Raw genomic sequence first — 24,528 nt, forward strand, 5'->3', positions numbered from 1 at the left:
AAAGAAAATATTCTAGCTAGTGTGACTAAGAATTCTAATTCAATTGAGGTCGCTAAAGTGAGAGATAATTCCCCCTTGTTTAGGTGGTTAGTTTGTTATTATTGATCACAGACATTGCCTTGCAATACACTTTGTATATTCTTTTATGCACAGATTTTCTTTTATGCAAGTGTTAGACCTGTCAGCCCTAGGGTGGTCTTACCCCGCATTCTTTCCCTTTCTGCCTCAGTTTTGACCGCCAATTTTTGTTGGACATAGGACTCTGGGCGCCTTACCGCTGTTGAACAGTGCTGAGGTGCAGGTGCTCTCTCCTAACAACATGGTTGCCACAGGCCCCTGCTACTGCGGAGTGGCCACTGTCCTATCTGCGCATGATGTTACTGTAACCCTGAGCGTCCCGCCTCTTGTCACCAGAGAAGTCACCACAGAGTCCCCAGAGCCTTCTAGAACCTTCCCACCCCCCAGGCTGGCGCCAGAACTTGCCGCCTTTTAGTAGGGTCACCTGACCTAGGGGTACTAAGGTAAAGGAGGGAAACCTGACAGTCAGTTGATGCACTACTGGACCTGGGGACCCTCCGCCGGAGTAAAGGATGCAGAGCTAGGGGGAGGCTACACTACTGAGGCTGACTGACCTTATGCCCTGCTGCCCCAAGATAGATGAGTGATCCTGCCAGCCTGCAGACCATGCCCAGTGTGAGGGGAACCCGGGATGCCAACTCCAATGTGCCTGCCCGAGACTACCATCCTTCCTCCCACTGCTACTAACTTCTGCGACTAATGCCTGCCATCTACTGCCAGCGCTGAGGGAAGAAGCGCTGTGACCCTAACACCTGAATCTCCCCAACTAGCGCTGTGATCCCTGAGTGCTGAGGAACCTGCGAGCGCTGCTGGGAACCACAAGGTAAAGCGCCGTTTCACCCAAGCGCTATATTGCCAGAATTTGCCACTTTCTGCGAGCGCTGTGCTAACTAAGCGCTGTCCTTCAAGAATTTGCCATTTTCTGCAAGCGCTGTGCCAACTAAGTGTTGTCCTTCAAGAATTTGCCACTTTCTGCGAGCGCTGTGCCAATTAAGCGCTGCTGTGCCCGAACTCACCGCTGCCGGCCGGGACCCCTCTGGGAGCACTGGGCGGGAAGAGTGCTGCTGCAGACAAAATCACCGCTGCCGCCCGGGCGCTGCAGCGGAGGAAGACTACGGGGGAACCTGGACGCCGCCGCGGCCCCGAAGCCAAAGGAGGACCGCCGCAGCTACCACGACGTCCGCGCTAGGCCTGGAGCGCGCAAGAGAATGTTGCTGGACAACCGGAGCGCTGGCCGCGCCCCCAAGAAGCCGTGCATTGATTGGATCACGGACTCCGAGACGAGCCGGGAGCTCGGAGCCCGCACCAGAGTCGAAGAGAGGAGGTCCGGGGAGTGAGCAAGGCCCTAGAGACCCCCGGGCCTCTCCTTATACGTAGGAGAAGTGAACCGCCCCCCAGTCAAGCCCTGAGTGAGAGAAGCAGCGGGCTGACTGGGAGCAGGGGCATCCCGCACCTGCAAGGACTGGCGCTGAGGCAGGAATTGAGTCTCCCCAGCCCAAGTGGAGGCCCCTTCCCCTAGCAGCAGAGATAGTCTAAGGGGAGCCAGGTGCCTGGAATACCACACATAAGACTCTCAGACGCATGTCAGCACTGTCTGGGAACTGCTTCCCGCCCTGCAGCCGTGCCCTCTCTGAAACTGCCAGGAGCTTGGGCCCAAGAAGTGACAGCTGCCTATATCGTACCTCTACTTATGGCTGCTCCCTTATGTGAATCAGTGCAGGAGGGCTGGGGCCTAAATTGAATATAGATCTGCCCTTGTTACTGATTTTCCCTACCTAAATGAGCCGGAATGCCCACATTGAGTAGGAGTCTTGGGAATGTTCATCCATACCGCCCAGTGGTTTAGGAGGGATTACCTGTTATATAAACCCTGCATAGGAAATGTTGCCTGTACTGAACATGGGCATAAGAAATATTGCCTGTATTGACCATGTGCATAAGAAATGTTACCTTTAGTGTACATGTGCATAAGAAGTGTTATCTCTAGTGACCTGATGCTATAGAAACGGTTTACCTGCACTCTGTGCGAGCTTTGCATTCCTAATTCTGACAAGAGATAAAGATACTTGTTTTTGTCAATGAACTTGAAGTGGGGTCTATTTATTGCATGCGCTTTACTGGGTCAGTGTGAGGGGGTGCTGCACAACTACTTCACACATAGCTTCCGGCGTGCCTTCCCGCCTCGCGCCAAGCTACCGCGTCGGAGTCGGTGGTCCCTTGATCCTCTCGGTTCTAACAGCAAGAAATAGCTTTTCTTGTTTGTCCTACCCTGGTTTAATGGCCTGGTTTAGGCATGTTTACTGATGTATGTTAAACTGCTGTCATTTCAGAGTTGAAGCAGGAATCGTGTAGTGTGCCTCAACATCCCTTTCCATGTTATCAGCTGAAAGAAAGAGGACGTCATCAGGATCCAAGCACTGTTCTGAAGGACTACCAGTGTTGGTTGGTTACTACATCTCTTGGAACATGCAGTTATTTTTCTACTCTTGTCGGGACTTGTAGTTTTTAGGTCTCGCCTACGCAGCGCACATGCGCTGCATAGGAGGAGACCTCTTGAAATCGATTCACTTTTTCACCCAAAAACGTGCACGCTTTGCATTGCTTTCAATGGCAACGCATGCACGTTTGGCGAATCCCTTGCAGGAACGAGCTTTGGCGACATCTGTTTGTAGTTAACTTTCAAACAGATGGTGCCCCTGCTCGCTCCTGCAAGGGAAAAGCTGTGTGTGCTCTTGGCCGCACTCCCCCCCACCCCTCCCACTTGTTTACCGAGCGTCACAGGCGCGCAGGGGCCATATGTTCTTTTGCGGCCATGGCGCTTGTGTTTCAGCGCTTGTTTAATTCTGGAATTTTATTTTAGTGATAATGCAGAACTGGCTACTTAGATATTGAGTAGTTATGCTTTTCACCGGCTGCCTGCCTCCTTTAAAAAGTTGTGCTTTCATAGTTAGGCTCCAACTTTTTGCTACACTTTTGTCTCCTGTGTTCCCTGAGTGCTTACTGTGTCTGCTCACCTTCAAACTTCACTCTTTAGGCCCATTGAGGTGTTACTGCTTGTCAGCGAAGCCCCCCGTCTAATCTCGGGTTCACGCAGAGTTCACGCCGAGTGACGTTGGGCTAAGAGCTGCCATCCCAGGGCCGAGGCGCACGCGTTTCTCACACTCTGCAGCATGCTTATGTAAACACGCGGCCTGGGGATTTCTGCAGCAAGTCTATCTGCTTTTGCACTATGCAAGTTGTTCTCTAGTAGCGCCAAGAAGCCTCAAATGGCGGTAAAGAGCTCTACAACACTCGCTAACACAAACATTAATTAACAAGGTGCTGGAAGTCTGCTTTGGCTGTAAATAGTACGTGTAATTCAAGGTTTGCCTCCGTTTTTTTTTTGCACACTTATATAGCGCAAACTCGACCCGAAGGTATCTGTTCCCTGCATTGTCTTCATTCACTAATGAATCCTACATGATGGAAAGATAGGAGGCGGGGTGCCTTGTGCGTATTGAGCACTTTGACTAGATCTCGCCAGGGCAACCCTCTGTATAACGCAGAGCTGAATTCGTCTAGCACTTAGAGGCTTCGTGCTGACCCGCTCGTAGGTCTGGTATGCTTTGTGGTTATAGGTCTGTCTGTCCTGGTACTCCTTGTAACCACGTGATCAGGTTTCCTTGTGTGCGTGGAAAAACCTCATTTCGAGACCAACTTGCCCCCGACCAGCTAAAAGAGAACGATAACTCAGTGGGTTAATGCGCAGCCACATTAAACCGTATGGCCATGGAATTAACTGAGTCATAAACCACTAGCGTGCTGGCTGACTCGCGCTTTCGGCAGACGAGGGGGCAGTCATGGGTTGTGAAAAAGACACGTCTCAGGCACTCTTTGCTGTTGGAAATGAGAGGATGTGGCATAACGGTCAGAGCTGGTACTTTGGACCTGGGGAACGAGGTTCCAGTCTCGGCGTCGGCTCAACATCCTGTGATCTGGGGCAAATCACTTACTTGCCCCATTTCTGTATATATGTGACTTTGTGTAATGTAACAGGTGCTCATGTAAAGCGCTGCAACACCTTCCAGTCGAGTTTGCGCTACATGAAAAGTGCAAAAATAAAGTCTAGTTGAAACTAAACTGGCTAAACACTTATAATGTCCAAAAGGCGAGACCTATTGGCTATGCCAATGCTTATTATTGTTTTTAAACAATATTGTTGGCAGTTGTCAAAGGCAAGAAAGAGAACTGCACAATCCTCGAGTTTTAGGGGGCTTTCTACTAGCAGAGTGGATGCAGTCATGAAACCTCTTATAACACCCTTAAGCTAAACATACATGTGCGACTGATGGACATATTCTGTAATCATGGTCAGGCGACATGTCCCTTTTACCCTTTGCCCAAACAAAATTTGAAAACTATTTCTGCAACAACAAAAAAATATCAGTAACTACAGTGCCCTCTAGTGGACAAGAAAATCAAAAGACGAACACTGCAGTTTTCCGTGCACTTTCCCCCTCAGAGGTCCATCCCGTACGCAGAAACGTACTTCCAGGTCACTCATTACGATTTTTAGGAACATTAAAAAGTTCGGGGATAATCAGCGTGTGCCCAACAGAATCCCATTACATAACTTAAATGTCTCCTTAAGGTTTTACGAGTCTGATCGTGACGAAACACACACATTCAGGAAGTGAGAACGAATGACACTTGCATTCAAAATGAGTAAAGGTACGTTCTCAAGTGGAAACTCGTTTGCTGGAGTGTCCTGTTGATAAGCTATTCATAATAGAACAAAAATAGTGTTTTGGCTTATAACAGGGTGAGGAGCAGGACTGCTGGACATGTGATGAGTGGACATTTCTGGATGACTAGCCCTACATCCAAATAGACTTGACAGCAGTTTTAGAAGTTGAGCCATCGCAGGGCTCGAATAGGTCACACTGCCGCAGCACAGTATTCCCACAGCATTCAAAAACACACCTGGAATCTCTAAAATAAAAAAAATAAAAAATCTAGCTGTGTCAGAAGGGTCTTGGGGCAGGGTATGAGGAGATGTGTTCTTAAGTCCATTATGCGCACCAGCTGTTGAGAGGTTTCGAAAGGGCCGTTGGATAGTGGGGGGTATGGATTTTTGCCCACAATTTTCCGAGGCACTCTACTCTCACCGTCCTCACCCCCCCAAACATGTTAACAAAAGCTTCTGAGGCTGCTGCTAATGTCCTGAGGAGCACATCAGCGGTGCTCACACTCTACACAGGACCTTGAAAGTAGGCCCAGAAGAAATTTCCATGACACGGACGTAATCTTCGGAATTTTGTGTTAAGCGTGTTGCAAGAAATTACCAAAATTCCGGTGTCATACCAGATCGCTCAATTATGCACAGCTCAGTTAAAAAAATGTAGTGCGAACACATGGAATAGCATTAACGATTACAACGCGAGCAGCTGCTGTTTGCGGAGCTTATGTTTTCTGCACAATGTTTTTTGCGTGAAAAGCTGGTCACGAGGACTCATTTTGAACTACAATATACTGCCGGATACCAGTTTTGCAGTTTCCATAATTTCGCGTTCTTTTGCTGAAATATCATGGAATTGCACAAATACAAAGTTCACACGCCCCTGCTGGAAACCCACTCTGCACAGTGGTTTTCAGCTCAAACCGCCTCCCACCGAGTGAGATTGGCTCCTCACTGTGTGAGTCGATATCGTGTGACAGATGATGACAATGTGTGAGTTGGCAGGCATGCAGGAATTCGAAATGGTACATTTCTTGTGCGCTCAACGTTAATGCAGCGCACATAGGCGGAGACACTAACTCTGTCAGACTAGACTAATAGGGTCTTAGGGCTTGATTCACAAAGGTAACTTGCCCCTCTGAGCAATTTACAATTTGGAGTAAATGTACTACTTTTCGGGATTCACAAAGTCCAAGTGTAAATTTACTGCAAAAAATTAAGTTACATGTTTCCACTCCCTGTGTAAAGCAACTGACTTACTCTTGGGTGGGTGGGTGATGTCCCACCCTTAACCCATCCTGCAACCTCTCTAAACCCCTCTTATATTTCCCTAATCCCTTACCCTTCTGTAGTAAGTATTCCCCTTTTTATTACTCACGGACTCCAGTCCCCCCACTCATTTACTCTTAAAACGGATACTTACGTGTGCAGAGACTCCGCAGTAGTGGCGGAGAACTCTACACACATAAGTATAGGGTATTACAGAGGCGTAAACTTCTAACTTAGTTTTTGAATAGCACTTTGTGGTATGTTTTGTAGTACTAAAAAACTTTTTACAAATTGCAGTTTGTGAATCGGCCCTTAGAATCCACAGATTAGTCAGAAGCAAAGAACAGGCTCGAACGTGGTAACGGATACTCCCCTCCTTTAAGGCGGCTCGGATATCTTGCCTTTTAACCGCCCAAAACCAACTGCCAAGATTTGTGATGCAGAGGGTGGGATACACTTCTACTGTTTAATAATGTGCAATCTGTACTTTTTTTTTTGACATGTCGATGTATGACGATATGCGAATTACTTGTCTGCTAAATGTTTGCAATGTTTTGCATAAAAAAAAATATATTTTTAAAAACATAGTAATGGACACACTATTTAATCTGGGAAACAGTTCAAACAGCCTACCGCCTGTGCAGAAACCATGCAGACGCATCACATGTGCCTGGTTTGGTGGGTGGGTGGGGGGGGGGGGGGTGGGGGGGGAAGAGTGCATAGAAGAACGCAGAGGTTCAGTCTCCTTAAAGAGAATACATCAAGTGATAAAGGCCAAATGCGGCCACCATATGGAAGGAGGGATCCCTTTAGGACTGTGTTCATTACTGTTCTGATCTCCAGACTAATCTGTGAGAACCAAGGGCCTGATTTAGAGTTTGGCAAGTGTGTTACTCTATCACAAACATGACAGGTATCCCTCTGCCCTATTACACGTATATTATATACTACCGCACTTTTATTAATGTAAGAGATGTCTGTCACATTAACGACAGAGTACTCTTCTGCCAAAGTCTAAACCAGGCGCTATGACTCTACTAGTCTAGTCTCACACATTTTGTTTATCCCCATATGTATTGGCATTTATATTCAGAACCACACAGTATTGCATCGCGACTCCAGTTAGCGGAACCTTTGCAGAAATTAGAGGTTTTTCTAAATGCACATGCATATTGCTGGTCAGTGACAGATTTCAACTTTGGCTGTTTTGCATAGGTCGAGTTTCCCTTCCGCTCTGTGATATTAGAGGCTGTTCTGCTCGATTTTCCTGGCCTTCTTGTGTTAACAAGTGATTGAATATGACTTCAGTCTCTTACCATTCAAGCCTAAGGGTTAGAGTAGTGGATGGAGCCTATTTACTAGGCACTTCGACATGATTCTGTGCTCTTCCCCATAGATCAGGGCTTGCACATATAGCCTAGGGGATAGATTCGTTAGTATTAGGGATAACCTGTCCTGTAGTGAGGGTATTTCATGGAGCCGTGCTGAATGCAGGCCTGGTAGGCCTCAAACGGGAGAGACTCCATCTTTCTTTCTGCTCCGGCAGCTTGGGATTCTTCTAGGTCAAGAGTTATGTTTTAGTTATGAGGTGTTATTCGCTTGGAGAGAACCGGTTCAGGCCGGCCCTTATCGAAGGATTGTATTTTTCTTCATGCCGAAGACACTACATCAGGCCGGCCGGCTGGGAACGTGTCCTTGGTACGGGGAGGTACAAGAATTTGGTGGGCGGCAGGTTACGGGCCGGAATTTTCCATGAGGAAATGCACCTCTATATTAGTGAAAGTCTGAGGCAGTTACATGTTCAGTCCGTAGGCGGCATCTAGCCGTTAGCAGTAGAGCTACTACTTATTCCAGGGAAGACAAACGCCATCTTGAAGGCGGAGAAGAACCGAGAGACAGATGCTTTCCTAACAGAATAGCCAGAGAGGAGAGAGGAGCCGATAAGGAAGAGGTCCCAGTGACTCGGAGAAGGGTGATTCCAGGCGAGCCGAGGCACAGACGAGAAGGGAGCCTAGATGACCACTGAGTGCAGGCTACATACTACTAAGGTGATGTCGACCCTTTCTTATTAGAGTGTACAACTTAATCTTTCACTTTTCTTTGCAGGTTATGTGTTATATCGTAATGTTATGTGATTGTATGTGTAATGAGTAATAAAGTATCCAGTTTGTAGTGAACCAACATATGCTGTGTGTTCTTGTATAAGAGGGTAGCCTATTCTTCTAGTCAGCTGCGGCTACATGAACAGATGTTAACCCTGATCAGGTAAGTGGTAACTGAATAAGGGAAAGAGGAGCCCCTCAAACCTGAGAACAGGCTATGCCCGAACTGGCAATCCTTGTGTGATCTGATGAATAGTGAGACTGATTCCCTTTTTGTATGTTATGGTGATCATAGGATGAACTGTCGTATAAGACTGCCGTCTAGGTAGAGAGGTCTGGATTCGTAGGGGATCGCGAGGCCGCCAACTGTGCTGAGACTGCCGTCTGGGTAGAGAGGTCTGGGTTCGTATGGGACCGCGAGGCCGCCACTTGTGATACTGTCGTATGGGCAGAGAGGTCTGGATCCGTATGGGATCGCGGGGCCGCCGATTGTGCTGAGACTGCCGTCTGGGTAGAGAGGTCTGGGTTCGTATGGGACCGCGAGGCCGCCACTTGTGATACTGTCGTATGGGCAGAGAGGTCTGGGTTCGTATGGGACCGCGAGGCCGCCACTTGTGATACTGTCGTATGGGCAGAGAGGTCTGGATCCGTATGGGATCGCGAGGCCGCCGATTGTGCTGAGACTGCCGTCTGGGTAGAGAGGTCTGGGTTCGTATGGGACCGCGAGGCCGCCACTTGTGATACTGTCGTATGGGCAGAGAGGTCTGGGTTCGTATGGGACCGCGAGGCCGCCACTTGTGATACTGTCATATGGGCAGAGAGGTCTGGATCCGTATGGGATCGCGAGGCCGCCGATTGTGCTGAGACTGCCGTCTGGGTAGAGAGGTCTGGGTTCGTATGGAACCGCGAGGCCGCCACTTGTGATACTGTCGTATGGGCAGAGAGGTCTGGGTTCGTATGGGACCGCGAGGCCGCCACTTGTGATACTGTCGTATGGGCAGAGAGGTCTGGGTTCGTATGGGACCGCGAGGCCGCCACTTGTGATACTGTCGTATGGGCAGAGAGGTCTGGATCCGTATGGGATCGCGAGGCCGCCGATTGTGCTGAGACTGCCGTCTGGGTAGAGAGGTCTGGGTTCGTATGGGACCGCGAGGCCGCCACTTGTGATACTGTCGTATGGGCAGAGAGGTCTGGGTTCGTATGGGACCGCGAGGCCGCCACTTGTGATACTGTCATATGGGCAGAGCGGTCTGGATCCGTATGGGATCGCGAGGCCGCCGATTGTGCTGAGACTGCCGTCTGGGTAGAGAGGTCTGGGTTCGTATGGGATCGCGAGGCCGCCGATTGTGCTGAGACTGCCGTCTGGGTAGAGAGGTCTGGGTTCGTATGGGACCGCGAGGCCGCCACTTGTGATACTGTCGTATGGGCAGAGAGGTCTGGGTTCGTATGGGACCGCGAGGCCGCCACTTATGAGATCTTGGTATGCATAGTAGGAATCCCCTGTCCTTAGGTGATAGATATATGTGGTTGTAGGATTGTAAATAGGTTCTAGGGAGGGGGTAACGTTCTGGCTGGGTTAGTGAGGCTCTGATGAGCGGGTTCTATCTGATCCGAAAACCCAAGCAGAACATTTGGCGTCACGAACCGTTTACGAAACCTGTGTGCGTTGTGGTTGTATTGTGTTTGCCTTTGGCGCGTGCGTGGTTTTGTTTGTATATTATTTGTATCTACCTGCGTATAATTTTCTTTTCTCTTTCTTCTTTTTCTTTTTCTCTCTTTCTTTCTTTTCAAAAATGTTTTCTAGAAAGTCGAAATCTACTTTTAAGTTGCCCGTTGATATTCCCGGCTGGGATTCAACGCCTTATGAAGCTTTAGCCCGTGAGTGGGCTGATTCTACTGGTTTGAGTGAGAATTGGAATTCTTTTTTGGAGCTGGCGGAGCCGGCTAATGTGATTACTTGCTTACAGAAGGCGCCAGTATCTAAGGGTGATGAGCTTCCCGTTTTAGGGCGCAGAGGTTGGATTGTTCTGTCTGCGTACAGGCTTCTCCATGAGAGGTTGTTGAAGTTGCAGAACTTGCATAAGGATTTGGAAGCGAACTTTGTTGAGATTCAGAATGCTCATACTTTGTTGCGGTGTCAAAATAAGTTGCTTGCTGATAAACTTGAGACGTACCAAACTATTGCCGAGAGGGCGGCTGTGCGAATTGCTCGTTATAAATACAAAAATCGGCGTGGTCGGGTTTCGACGCGGAAGGTGCGTCTGGTCGTGGCGAAAGCCGGATTGGAATCCTGATGAATGGGATGGTAATATCTGGAACTCGAGTGATTCTCCTTCCTCGGGTGAGGAGTCTGCCAAGCGCGAGTCCTCTCGCTCCGGCCGTGCTTGTAAATCTGCTTCTTGCGCCTCTGATGGTGCACCCCGTGATTGCGCTCGTCCTTCGAGCGGGGTCAATGCTTCTTCCACTGATTGTTCCTCTACGTGTACTGGTCGAGCTCCTTGTGATGCTCATCCCGCGGTCTCGGCGCATCCAGTTTTTCGACGGAAGGTGCAGCAGGCTCCCGGTGCTCCGAATGGTATTGCTTTAGACTCTTTGGAGGATTTTACTCAACAAGAAATTAGTGATATTTTGCAGCGATTTCGGCAGCGAGTTGGTGAGCCCTTACTCACATGGATGGTGCGCCTTTATGAACTGGGCGCTGCTGGCATTATGTTGGATGCTGGCGATTGTTTGAAGTTTTGTTCCTTGAGTTCGGATTCTACTGTACAGGATCATTTTCGTAACTTTAATGGTGGTGGTCAAATTTCTTTGCTTCAATTGGCGACTGAGGGTTGTAATCAAAAATATCCTACTGAGTCTGACTGGCCTGTGAATGACAAACCGTGGTATACTTTGCGCGATGCTGCGCAACGTCTCAAAGAGGAGGTGATGAAAACGGCAATTTTTCTGAATACTGCTGACCGGTTGCTTGATGCTTTTTTGACATCTTCTGTGCGGAATCGTATTATTCGTTCTTCCCCTGTTGCTTATAAGCAGGTCATGATGACTTTATTGATTAATCAGACTGGTAACATGTTATCTGTGGTGCTGGAATCGGTACGCCAACTCGGTGAGTTGGGTGAGTGGTTTAAACCTGAACGGCAGTCCCGGCCTGACACTCGTACTCCTGGTGAAAATAAATATACTAGACGTGATATGTTTCTTGCTCTTCTGGCTGATGGTGTGCGAAAGGAGGACATTAATGGTGAGACTACTTCTCGTTTGTGGGAAATGTTTCGCAAACGTGGCTTGGATCGAAAGGAGGGTGCCCGGCGTGTTCGGACAACTGAGTGTGATCGTGGTTTTTCTGACGGTAGCGGTGATGATGACCGCCGTGGGCGCTCTGATCGTCGTGATGATCGACGTTATGCGCGTGATTTGTCCCCCCGTCGGGAGAGAGACAGGGAGAGAGAGGGGGAAAGAGAGAGGGGGAGAGATGATTATGTTAACAGCAGACGTAGAGATGATAGGGATCAATCCCCTGAGTTGAGAAGGAGAGAGGATCGACACATATTGGCCGATCGAAACCCGCAGTACAATGCAGGGAACAGTAATCCATTTCGTAATGGAGATGGATATGAACAGGAGGTATCGATACCTAGGAACCGTGAGAGTCTTTATCCTGATTTATCCTGGTACACAGAACACAATAAAAAGGACTAGGAAATAGGTCAAGCTCCAGTACACAGATGGGCTCACAGAGATAATAGACCCTATGTAGATATTGATATTTATTGGAGACATCGTAATATCCAAAGGGCCCGAGCATTGGTAGATACAGGAGCGGAGGCCACTCTTATTCATGGAAAATCAAAGAAGTTTAAAGGTCAGCCTTTTACAATTACCGGATTAGGTGGAAAGGAAACTCCCGCAGTTCAAACCTTACTTGAAATGAGAATAGGTAGAATTCCTAGAAAAGAATACTCTGTATTAGTGGTGCCACTCTTAGAATTCATAATTGGAATTGATATTTTGAAAGGAATGACTTTGCACTTAGATGATGGATGTTACCAATTTGGAACTAAACATTATATATCGTCCAGGCCTGTACGGGTTGGTCGTTTAAGAATGCCCCCCATAAAAGTTCCTCAGGCGACAAAAGTGGTTCGTCAGAAGCAGTATCGTATTCCAGGTGGTCATGAAGAGATAAGTACCACTATTCAGGAGTTGGTGGATGCAGGAGTTATAACCCCAGTTACTTCTGCTTGGAATAATCCTGTTTGGCCTGTACTTAAGAGTGATAATTCTTGGCGCATGACTGTTGATTATCGAGAATTGAATAGACACACACCCCCTTTGACTGTTGCAGTACCGGATGTTATTACCCTAATTGAAAGAATCCAAAAACATCCAGGTACATGGTATGCGTCCATTGATATTGCTAATGCTTTCTTTTCGATTCCGATTGCCCCTGAGTGTCAGGAACAATTCAGTTTTACGTGGAACGGGCGTCAAATGACGTTTAGAAGTCTTCCTCAGGGCTATGTGCATAGTCCTACGATATGTCACCGGCTGGTGGCAGAGCATCTGGCTGAGGTACCAGTTCATCCACAAATTCAGATATGTCACTATATTGATGATATTTTGATCCAAGGTGAATCACAAGAGGATGTTCAGACCCAATTGGATAGAGTCATTGAGTGCTTGCGTGAGAAAGGTTGGGAAATCAACCCGGATAAATTACAAGGTCCGTCCCAGGCTGTAAAATGTTTGGGTATTAATTGGCATGAAGGGCACCGAGAAGTGATCCCTCAGGTTAAACAGAAAATTCTTGATTTTGCAGTTCCGAGAAATAGGAAAGAAGCCCAAAGCTTCATTGGTTTGTTTGGATTTTGGCGCCAGCATATTCCTCATTTGAGTCAAATATTGGCCCCTTTGTACCAGGTCACTCGTAAAAAGAATGCATTTGAATGGGGTAAACCACAGCAAGATGCGTTCAGTCTGGCGAAAGAAGCAATTCAGCATGCTCTGGATTTGTGGCCTGTATGTGATGGTGATGTGGATTTGAATGTGTCTGTACAAGGCCTTTATGCGAATTGGAGTTTGTGGCAGAAACAAGGTAAGAGTAGAGTACCGTTAGGTTTCTGGACTAAAAAGTTACCTGATGCTGGTGAGCGTTATACACCTTTTGAGAAACAGCTACTTGCATGTTATTGGGCTCTGGTGGATACCGAGCAATTGACTTTGGGACATGATATAGTTTTGCGACCTGAAATTCCTATCATGCAGTGGGTTATGAGTTCGCCGAAAACTCACCGAATTGGACACGCTCAAGAGGCGAGTGTGATTAAATGGAAATGGTATATACAAGACAGGGCACGTGTGGGACAAAAAGGAGTTGCATCTTTGCATGAGCAGGTGGCACGGGCGCTATCAACTGAAACTGAGAATGAATGTTCCGTACCCTTAGTACAGGAGTCTCCTGTTAAGTGGGGTAAACCTTTTGATGATTTGTCTGCAGAGGATAGAAACCATGTCTGGTTTACGGATGGTTCAGCAAGGTTCATAGGGACGAAACGGCATTGGAAAGCAGTGTCCTATAATCCGATCACACAAAAATTGCTGAGTACAACTGGTGAGGGTAAGAGCAGTCAATTTGCTGAACTCTATGCTGTTTATCAAGTTCTGAAACAAGAGTTACCTGGCACATGTCATATTTTTACCGATTCTTGGTCTACTGCCAATGGACTGGCAGTTTGGTTACCTACTTGGCATTCCCATAGTTGGAAAATTCATTCCAAGGAATTATGGGGAAAAGAATTATGGCAGGAGATTTGGGAAATGCTCCCACAGAGTACTGTTACAATCTTCCATGTGGATGCTCATACCCCGATAGACTCTCTTGACAAATTCTTTCATAATATTGCAGATGAGAAATCTAAAATTGCTGAGGCAGTGGTGGACACGCAAGATTCTGATATTGCGGGATTGGCGAAATGGGCCCACCAGAAAGCAAGACACTTTGGAGAGAAAGCCACTAGCAGGTGGGCTGCTGATCGAGGAATTTATATTCCCCTAGATTTAATTAAAAATGTTATTCTACATTGTCCCATTTGTCAGCATATCAGGCAGCGCAAAGTGCCCCAAATTGTTAAAGGTCATTTACATCGCGGGAAATTGCCCGCTCAAATTTGGCAGATTGATTACATTGGTCCACTTCCTATGAGTAGGAATTGTCAATATGTTTGCACCATTGTTGATACATACAGTGGCCTGTTGGTGGCCCTTCCCTGTAAGCAAGCTACCCAATTGAATACTATTAAAACATTGGAATTGATTATGATGTATTATGGTGTGCCATTCCAAATTCAATCTGATAATGCATCCCATTTTCGTGGAAGATTGGTACAGGAATTCTGTGTGGAAAACAATATTGAATGGGTATTTCATATACCTTATTATCCACAGGCCTCGGGTCTTGTGGAGAGGTTGAATGGCCTGCTAAAAGACCAACTTCGCAAATTAACAGATGACAAGTATAAGAATTGGCGAGATTTTTTGCCTCAAGCGCTATTGATTTTGAATAATCGTCCTTTTCTAAATGCTGAATCCCCACTTATGCGTTTGTTTCCTCCGAATGTTGATGCTAAACCTAACGAGATCAGAGAGACTGTGATGTACTGGGAGATTACTCCCGGAGCTTTGGCTCCATGCAGAGCGACCCCAGGGTCGGCAGGTTTAGACTTGCATGCCATGGATGACATCATTATAAAAAGTAAAGATCGAGTCATCATTGAGACAGGTGTTGGTGTTCAGATACCAACTGGAAATTTCGGATTAATTGCCCCTAGATCGGGGCTGGCTGTAAAAGGCATTCAGGTGCTTGGAGGAATCATTGACAGTGATTATCAGGGAGAGATTAAGGTGCTCCTGCTGAATAGCAGTGAGGTTGACCTACTGATACATAAAACTGACCGAGTGGCTCAATTGCTAATAATGCCTGTCTTCAGTGGTGAGATGGTAAAAGGCACTGCCCCAACGTTGCTAACTGTACGAGGCCAGAAAGGTTTTGGCTCCACCGACAATCCTGGGGCCAGAGTTTGGGTGCAGTCGCCTAAGAATCCCCCTGAACAAGCAGAGGTCATTGCAACCGGTCAAGATAATACTATTTTAGTTATGAGACCAGGGAAAGATAGCTGGGAAGCAGTCCCGGCTGACAAATGTTACTTACGAGAATGAATAATGCCTGTATTTGATTCTCTTTCAGATCATTCTTTGGACTGTTGCTGCAGGATGTGTCGGCGTCGGACTGTTTTCGGGCTGGTGCGACGAGAGAGGAGGGATCCCATCAACCCGGGATGAGTTGAAAACCCGAGTGTCGCGTTCCTTTGCTGCGTGGGATTCGTCATCGAACTTTTGGACTTCACTAGCGAAACGGGTGACTAGCGCCCCTCATTTCTGCTTGACACCGATGAGATCAGTAAACGACATTTTGGCAACTTGTTTGGTTGCTGTCCCTGCATCGTTGGAGACTTTGAGTCATATTTTTAATATATCAACCGCTCGCCCCAATGTTCTTCTGGGCGATTTCGCTACCCATCAATATTGCCCCTTGTGTACTGAACTGTCAGATCCGCTACCCCCCATCCAGTCCCAAATAGTTACTTATAATATCACACAAGGTGATTTGTGTTTCTTCCTTACGTGTAATCCTAGTGCAATTTCGGAATGTATGCGTTTAAAATTGAAAGGTGCCACCTCATTCACCACTCATGAACGGACTTTGTGCTTTCAAAGGACACCGAAAACATGTACTTCTGTTCAGAACAACATGACTTGTAAGAGTATGGTAGTTACCCCCAGTCACTATCGCACGATGTTACTACCTGCTGGATGGCTTTTCTCATGTGGTAATACTTCCTGGCCATATGTCCCCGCAAATATTTCTGGAGGCCCTTGTGCTATTACTAGACTGAGCTTGCTCATGTTTTCATCACATCCGAATGCCAACTCTCGTGTGATTCGAGATACAGTGAGGTTACAGGAGGATTGTGACTCATCTTTGCATTTATATTCTAAGTCCGAATACCTTAGCCTGGCTATTTCAATTATTGGTGTTCCTGCTTTGGCAGTTTATAATGCAAAATCTATTGAGAAAATGGCCTGCTGGATGGTAAAATCCATTAATAATACTTCTACAGTCCTGTCGGACATGCTATTAGACGCCCAGGGTGAACGAAGGGCTATCTTGCAAAATCGAGCGGCCATTGATTATCTTTTGCTTAAACATGGACACGATTGTTCTGATTTTGAGGGTCTTTGTTGTTTTAACTTGTCTGATCATACACAATCCATTCGAGCTCACATTAATAAGCTACATGACTTAACAGAAGAAGTTAGAAAACACATTGACCAGGGCTGGTTTGACTGGCTCTTTAATTGGTTACCTGATTTACATATGTTACGTCAAATATTAGGAGGTATTCTGATTACTATCGCCATTTTGATTTCCATCTGTTGCTTTATTCAGTGTATTCCTTCACTACTTCAATTCTGCACACTTGGTAATAGACATAGATCAGTTAGTTTTGTTTCATATTATTCTTCCACAGATTTTAGTTCTGTTTAATGAATGTATAATAGACTGAAGTCAAGGGTGAAATGTTCTGCTCGATTTTCCTGGCCTTCTTGTGTTAACAAGTGATTGAATATGACTTCAGTCTCTTACCATTCAAGCCTAAGGGTTAGAGTAGTGGATGGAGCCTATTTACTAGGCACTTCGACATGATTCTGTGCTCTTCCCCATAGATCAGGGCTTGCACATATAGCCTAGGGGATAGATTTGTTAGTATTAGGGATAACCTGTCCTGTAGTGAGGGTATTTCATGGAGCCGTGCTGAATGCAGGCCTGGTAGGCCTCAAACGGGAGAGACTCCATCTTTCTTTCTGCTCCGGCAGCTTGGGATTCTTCTAGGTCAAGAGTTATGTTTTAGTTATGAGGTGTTATTCGCTTGGAGAGAACCGGTTCAGGCCGGCCCTTATCGAAGGATTGTATTTTTCTTCATGCCGAAGACACTACATCAGGCCGGCCGGCTGGGAACGTGTCCTTGGTACGGGGAGGTACAAGAATTTGGTGGGCGGCAGGTTACGGGCCGGAATTTTCCATGAGGAAATGCACCTCTATATTAGTGAAAGTCTGAGGCAGTTACATGTTCAGCCCGTAGGCGGCATCTAGCCGTTAGCAGTAGAGCTACTACTTATTCCAGGGAAGACAAACGCCATCTTGAAGGCGGAGAAGAACCGAGAGACAGATGCTTTCCTAACAGAATAGCCAGAGAGGAGAGAGTAGCCGATAAGGAAGAGGTCCCAGTGACTCGGAGAAGGGTGATTCCAGGCGAGCCGAGGCACAGACGAGAAGGGAGCCTAGATGACCACTGAGTGCAGGCTACATACTACTAAGGTGATGTCGACCCTTTCTTATTAGAGTGTACAACTTAATCTTTCACTTTTCTTTGCAGGTTATGTGTTATATCGTAATGTTATGTGATTGTATGTGTAATGAGTAATAAAGTATCCAGTTTGTAGTGAACCAACATATGCTGTGTGTTCTTGTATAAGAGGGTAGCCTATTCTTCTAGTCAGCTGCGGCTACATGAACAGATGTTAACCCTGATCAGGTAAGTGGTAACTGAATAAGGGAAAGAGGAGCCCCTCAAACCTGAGAACAGGCTATGCCCGAACTGGCAATCCTTGTGTGATCTGATGAATAGTGAGACTGATTCCCTTTTTGTATGTTATGGTGATCATAGGATGAACTGTCGTATAAGACTGCCGTCTAGGTAGAGAGGTCTGGATTCGTAGGGGATCGCGAGGCCGCCAACTGTGCTGAGACTGTCGTATGGGCAGAGAGGTCTGGGTTCGTATGGGACCGCGAGGCCGCCACTTGTGATACTGTCGTATGGGCAGAGAGGTCTGGATCCGTATGGGATCGCGAGGCCGCCGATTGTGCTGAGACTGCCGTCTGGGTAGAGAGGTCTGGGTTCGTATGGGACCGCGAGGCCGCCACTTGTGATACTGTCGTATGGGCAGAGAGGTCTGGGTTCGTATGGGACCGCGAGGCCGCCACTTGTGATACTGTCATATGGGCAGAGAGGTCTGGATCCGTATGGGATCGCGAGGCCGCCGATTGTGCTGAGACTGCAGTCTGGGTAGAGAGGTCTGGGTTCGTATGGGACCGCGAGGCCGCCACTTGTGATACTGTCGTATGGGCAGAGAGGTCTGGGTTCGTATGGGACCGCGAGGCCGCCACTTATGAGATCTTGGTATGCATAGTAGGAATCCCCTGTCCTTAGGTGATAGATATATGTGGTTGTAGGATTGTAAATAGGTTCTAGGGAGGGGGTAACGTTCTGGCTGGGTTAGTGAGGCTCTGATGAGCGGGTTCTATCTGATCCGAAAACCCAAGCAGAACAGAGGCTAAACAGGTGAACCACCGTGTCATTTAGATATTTGTGTGAGGTCATTAGAGAGAATTCCATTAAAAGGAAAATAGTTGGACCAGTTGTTGTTGTTGGACCAGACACGTTGTATATTTACTAACCTATTACAAGTTTTGAAGGCACTTTACACTTCAATATGATAGTGTTAAGAGCGGTCCTCTCCAAACACCAGATGGACTCAGGTAAGAGAACAGCAATTCTTTATTGAGTTAAGTTATCCTGCATGGAAAGCGATGCTCACCCTAGGCCAGCCAGTTATCAACTGCCTAGCTCAGAATCTACCACTCCTAGGTCGAACGTGGAATGCACTGAACACAGCGCTCCGCACTCCACGCTGGGAGGTTCCATAACATAACATGCCTAGGAGAAGATTACAACACATCCTCTTCTCTTACACAAATAGATAAAAAAACAAAAACTGAAGATAACTGAAAGTAAGAATGTAAAGATTAGAAAATGATAAGAGAAAGAATGAAAGAAGTATGAGAGAAAGAATGAAAGAAGTACATAGCATTTTTTTTTTTAAATTACATGGTACGAGTAATGCAACAATTACTTAACACTTTAGAGAAGAACTCAAAGATACACTTATTCAAACCTAAAATATGAACCATCAGTTACATATGTAATCTCTCAAATAACCTGGAGGATGGCGACCTCTCACATGCCTCACTTCTCTTGCAACCAGAACTATTGATTCAGCCCCATCCAAAGAGACAGAGGCATCACCACCCCCTTGTCTTCCCACATGAGTGGAACTACTGTCAAGGGAACTGTTCAACAAATCAGGGTCAGACATAGATAGGAAAGTGTTACTACAATCAGTAACTTGACCTTCCTTCCTGACATTGCCACTAACACTACCCTTCTGGTACAGTGCCACACGTCTATAATTCCACTTGTCTCCTTTGTCCAAAACCACACCATAAGGTAAGGTGTGTTTGACCTTATAAGGACCTAAAAACTTTGAAAACCGAGCACCTGGTCTACCACTGCGTACTTTTACCAAATCACCAGAGGAAATATGTTTCCCAGATTTCTTCTCCGTGCACCCCCCGTGTTGAGAAGAGGAGGATGAACTACTACTGGGTGCGGAATCCCTCAACACAATCTCTTTAAACCATGTGGGAACCAGTTTGGTGTTGGGAAGTCTACCACGCATCAGTTCAAACGGTGTCTTGCCTGTCACTCCATGCGCACTCGAGCGATACGCCCACAGCATTTCAGACACCAACCACTCAACTCCATTTCCGCTAGAAAGGGCCATCTGAATGGTACCTTTAACAAGACGGTTCGCCCTCTCAACCATTCCATTGCCTTGCGGATTAAAAAGAGAGGTGCGAACATGTTTGATGCCAAAGGACCCCAAAAATTTCTGCATCTCATCGGACGTCAGCTGAGTACCATTGTCCGTTATCAAAATTGAGGGTATACCTTCCTCCCTACATATTTCCTTTAAGACGTTGATAGTGGTTGATGTGGTGATATCTTTCAGGAACTTAACTATCAACCACTTTGAATGGACATCGACCACTACCAAGCCAAAACGTAAACTCTCCTTCAATTCATTCATGGGTCCAATAAAGTCTAAGCAAATGCTATGCCATGGTTGACCTGGATCTGTTATGTGTCCTATGGAGGCTTGGACACCCACTTTCAAACGTTTGTCACTCTCCTTACAAACCTCACAATGGGCAACTACAGAATCTACATCTGAGTCCATACCGGGCCACCACCAATTCACTCTCAATCTTTTTTTCGTTCTTGTTTGGCCCAGATGCCCTTCGTGAGCCAAGCTGATTAGGTTATGTCTTAACGCCACAGGTGGAATAAACAATTCCCCTCGCATGATTACTACATCCCCGCATACAGACAATTCATCCAGGATCTTTACGTAAGGTCTAGTGGAGTGAGAGACTGAGCTTTCTCTTCTACCACCTAAGAGAATCAAGCGTTTTAGTTCTAACATAGAATTATCTGATGACATTTCCCTTATCCAATCTGCCTTTGTAATGGCTTGAGATTCAACCACACTCAATACATCTTGTACTGATGCTACAGCCCCTTCACTTTGTTTCTTTAAAACAGCAGTTTTATCAACAGTCTCCCAATCAAGAGATAATCTCGATAAGCAGTCGGCTTGTACATTTCTCCAACCTTGAATGTAAACCACATCATAGCAATACTCTTGAAGGCGAGAGGCTAATCTAGCCAACCTTGCCGAACACTTATTTGTACCCCCTGGTAACAACACCTTGATGAGAGGTTTGTGATCTGATTTGAGTGTGAATCTGGAACCCCATAAATAGGTTCTAAAGTATTCACACCCCCAGGCAGCCGCCAAAGTTTCACGTTCTATCACCGAATAATTTTTCTCAGAATCAGTCAATGTTCTGGATGCAAATGCCACCGTCTTCTCATGGGCATTATGTAATTGAGCCAAAACTGCTCCAAGACCTGTGGCACTGGCATCAACAGTGAGTACTGATTGGCGTTTGGTGTTAAAAGGAGTGAGAATACCTGCTTCACAAATACTTTTCTTAACATCCTCAAAGCATGTCTGATGAGACGTGCTCCACACAAAAGCGACTCCCTTCTTTAAGAGGGATCTCATAGCAACAGTTTTGGTCGAAAAATCCTTAACGAACTTTGAGTAATACTCTATAAGTCCTAAGAAGGACCTCAGCTTGTCCTTATCCGAGGGAATAGGGGCCAAGCGAATAGCATCCAACAAATTTTGTTTGGGTTTTACTCCCTGGTCCGAAATTTCATACCCTAGGTAGTCAACCTTATCTACAAAGATTTTGCATTTCTCACGTCTGAGAGTTAAGCCAGAGTCTCTTATTTTGAGTAAAGCTTCTCTAAGTGTATGATTATGTTGATCCAGAGTGTCCCCAAAAATAAGGATGTCATCTTGGAAAAAGACAATGTTATTAACATCCTTAAACAGTACATTCATCACTCTCTGAAAAATGGTGGCAGCCGAACAAAGGCCAAACGGCATCCTAGTACACTGAAAAATGCCATCCATGGTGATAAAGGCTGTGAGTGGCTTGGACTCATTATATAACTTGATTTGATGATACGCATTTTTTAGATCTAATTTCGAAAAAAACTTACCCCCACTCAAAGCCAGAATCAACTCATTGATGTTCGGTAGAGGAAAGGTGTCTACGACTACATTTTGGTTAAGTGACCTAAGGTCAATGCAGAATCTAAATTTTCCATCTGATTTTTCAGTGATGACGACCGGAGAAACCCACATGGAGCTCTCCACAGGTTCTATTACCCCCGAAGAAACCATATCTTTCAACATATCCTTAACTGCTTCCCTGGCCACTAAGGGTGTCCTGCGCACCTTGTGTTGAAGAGGAATAGCATTGGATTTCAGAATTATTTTATGTACATAACCTTTAAAGCAGCCTAATTCCTCTCTGAATACATCCTTCACCTCTTCTAAAATTTTCCCTAGAGATGGGTTGTCAATCACCATCACCTGAGTGGGAGCTCTGGGATTAACTATGATCGAAAGATCATATTGGTGCATCCACCCTAAAATAGGTGGTCCCTCAGTGGCAACATATACTTTTCCTTGTATGGATCTGCCCTCAAATTCTATCGTGGAGTTCATGTATCCCAACAAATTTATTGTTTCACCTTGGTAACCGCCCGGATTAATATCTTTGGGTAATAACTCAACCTTTGCCCATGACATAGCAAATATGTCTTTTGGTATGATCGTGTACATGGACCCACGGTCTACCATTAATTGCACAGGTTTCCCATTTTTCAGAAAGTCTGCTTTAGGTCTATTCTTCCTACCTATATGGTCATCGACACTTAGAATATTGTCAGCAGGATCATCCACACTTAAAATTTTATCCACCTGCTGAATGGGTGTACTGACTACGCATGAAGGATCTGTGTCATGAGAAAAAATGTTAGAATTACTATCAATTGTGGCCACTCTCTGTTTAAACGATTGCTTACACATATTTGCAAAGTGGCCCTTACGTCCACATTTCTTGCAACCTTTCCCTATTGCCAGGCATCTAGTATAATCCGCATTATGAAATGAACTACCACATCTGTAACACAATCTGATTTGTTGTCTCCCTCTTTGTGGCATTTTACCTGACCTAAACACAGCTGCAACATCTGAATCCTCTCTAGACACACTCGTAACACTATCTGAAATGTTTTCTTGTTTTTTCTTTAGCTCTCGCATACAGTATGGAGACTGTTCAAGAACTTTCGCAATGTCAATGGCATCTTTCAACGAGGGATTCTTTGCAGCCCAAAGACGTTCCTGTGTTTTCTTGCATTTACATTGCACTATCAACTGATCACGAACAAGTTCATCAGTCATTGCACCAAATTTGCACTTTAAGGAAAGTTCACGAAGTTTGGATACAAAGTCATCAACTGATTGATTCTCTTCTTGTCTATGCGTGTAGAAGTGATAACGATTCAGGACTATATTGACTTCTTTGGCAAACCTTGTTTCAAGACGTTTCTTAGCTTCCACATACACATCTTCAATAGCGTTCCCATTGGGTAAAGTAGCAGGTGGAAGGTATTTAAAAATACGTTGACCCTCTTTGCCCAAATTATTTAACAAAAGTGCTCTTTTCCTTGCTGCACTAAACTTGGAACCATCAAGAGCATCAATGTAATTTTCAAACATGGGTAGCCAATCTTCCCATTCAATAGATAAAGGTCCTGACGATGCTAGAAAGACGGGAGGTGAAAGGATTGAGCTCTGTGATTCCATTGCCACTGTGACTGTGTGAAATCAATGTAAATACTTGGTCAGTCACAAGATACTTGATCAGTCACAAGAAGGAAGGGCTCCGAGCACATGCACACCGCACTGTTAAAAATAAAGAAAGCGCTAAATTTTATGCTTTCAAAAGTTTATTAAGGCAATGTGTACCTTGCAATGTGATCTTTGCCTGCGCGTTGAGCGATCGGGTGCAGAGTCCGTGTAGAGGTCAAAAGAAGACAGCCGTAATAACAGCTGATGCAAAGTTGTGAAAATACTTTCATAAGATGGCCACCGACGTCGTGGTGACGTGCTATCTGAAGGAAGTAGGGCTTGTCCGGTAAACGCGAGCAGCGTACCAGCCTTCTTTCTTTCTAAAGTTGGTTGAGCACAAGATGTTCGTCGGGTGGAATCTCGCGCGCTGTTGAGCTAGTGAGCAGGCAATGGCTCGAGCGTCGGCCTCGCGCCCAAAACCAACAGTTCAGCAAATCACAGCCAACAAGGAATTCTCGCCATCTACACACGGCCCACCTCCTGAAGAAGAGAAATTGAAGCTCCAACTGTAGCGCCAAAATCCCACAGACAGCAATCTACATCACAGTTCACCGCGTGGGTCTTGAGCCGCCACCACTGCAGGACGCTGGCCAACTCGCCGCCAATGTTAAGAGCGGTCCTCTCCAAACACCAGATGGACTCAGGTAAGAGAACAGCAATTCTTTATTGAGTTAAGTTATCCTGCATGGAAAGCGATGCTCACCCTAGGCCAGCCAGTTATCAACTGCCTAGCTCAGAATCTACCACTCCTAGGTCGAACGTGGAATGCACTGAACACAGCGCTCCACACTCCACGCTGGGAGGTTCCATAACATAACATGCCTAGGAGAAGATTACAACAGATAGTCTTCACCTTGTATAAAACGGACGAAATTACTTGATATTGTTTTTATCATTAATATTTAAACATTTAAGTTTGTTGCTAAGAAGTTAGAGTTCTTAGTTTACTTTTTCTCCTCCTCCTGACCTACAGATTGTCTGCACACATTGGTCTCCTGACAAGGGAATCCCCGCGAAATGAACTTGGGCTCAGTGGCTAATCCAGAGATAACTGAATTTGTGTTT

General features: G+C 46.1%; 1 protein-coding gene across 2 annotated transcripts in view; it reads right to left on the bottom strand.

Moving 5' to 3' along the window:
• The window catches only part of ABHD14B (abhydrolase domain containing 14B), a 90,655-nt gene that overhangs the window by 33,550 nt on the left and 32,577 nt on the right, over window positions 1-24,528 (bottom strand). The window lies entirely within an intron of this gene.

This window comes from Triturus cristatus, chromosome 9, assembly GCF_964204655.1.
Source record: "Triturus cristatus chromosome 9, aTriCri1.1, whole genome shotgun sequence".
Lineage (NCBI taxonomy): Eukaryota > Metazoa > Chordata > Amphibia > Caudata > Salamandridae > Triturus > Triturus cristatus.